General features: G+C 49.1%; 1 protein-coding gene across 1 annotated transcript in view; it reads left to right on the plus strand.

Moving 5' to 3' along the window:
• LOC113212239 (uncharacterized) overlaps positions 1-1,105 on the plus strand; it is a 103,434-nt gene that overhangs the window by 24,661 nt on the left and 77,668 nt on the right. The gene's annotated exons all lie outside the window — the stretch shown is intronic.

Consider the following 1,105-nt stretch of genomic DNA (forward strand, 5'->3'; position numbering starts at 1 on the left):
CGTCTCTCCCCCTCTAGCGTTCCGATCGCGTTCCCACGACCATTGCTGGCGCCCCTTCTTCCTCTTCGCGCCCCTGTAGCTGCTTTCCGTTCCTTTTGTGTATCAGAATGAACTGGAACAATAATACTCTTCTCCCCTGGCTGTGCCCGTCCGACCAAAACCGACAGCACGTGGCTGAAATTGCTTCGCGCCGAGTAGAGAGTCAGTCAATAGTCGGAGACCCAGACGCGCGTTCTTGAGTTTCTGTCATCACCAACATTTGGAAAGGGTGAATGGGTTCGCCTCTTCTAGGTGTGCCTCCTTTCTTCGGGTACTTAAATTGATTCAAACATTTGTTTGCTTCTAAAGGGCAGATCCTACTGAAATCCTGATTTTTTTTTTTAAATGTGGTGGTTTGTGTGAAAATGTATTCAAGTTGTGATGCAAATGAACTAACATTATGATTTATTTCACTGAAATTTTCGCAAAAAAATAAATTCACCTATTTTTATACACGAAAAGTTCCTTGCGTCAAACTTTAGGATTCTAGAAATCAGGCCGAGGTGTTTTCACGAACCAGCCTCTGTGCAACACAAGTTGGCATCAATAAACTTCTGATCTCTCAAAGACCATCAAATATCGCTAGCTTGGGAAATTTGGACCAAGTCGCCATATTTCCAGTAGGGATATTCCCCTTAAATTTAATTTCTAACTACTCGCCTTTCCGTGTTTTTCTCATTGCCGTTTCCCGCCGTTTCCTCATTTAAGTGGACCTAATGTGTGGCTTCAGCGATTCTATGTGCAGCGTGCGGCCCCGTGGCAGAGGCGCTCGGCGAGGTTCTCTCGCTTATTTGCGGGGACTCCGCTGCCGCTCCCATACACAGCCTGCAGTGCAGTGCACTGTGATGGCATCACCTATGCAGCCTGCTGGCTGCATCATGCTGCGTGCTCGATTGTTTGTGAGTGAGTGTGTCTGTGTGTGCGGGCGTCCTTGTGTGAGTGTGGGCGCGTGTATGTGCTCGCTCAGCTGCACGCGCACTCTCGCCTTTGAGCGGGCTTCCGGGAATGCCTGTGTAAGAGGCTTACAGAGACATGCGATTTCAACCCCCTGCACAGCCCCCCCCCC

The sequence above is a fragment of the Frankliniella occidentalis genome, unplaced genomic scaffold, assembly GCF_000697945.3.
Source record: "Frankliniella occidentalis isolate FOCC.00 unplaced genomic scaffold, Focc_3.1 Scaffold48, whole genome shotgun sequence".
NCBI classification, from domain to species: Eukaryota; Metazoa; Arthropoda; class Insecta; order Thysanoptera; family Thripidae; genus Frankliniella; species Frankliniella occidentalis.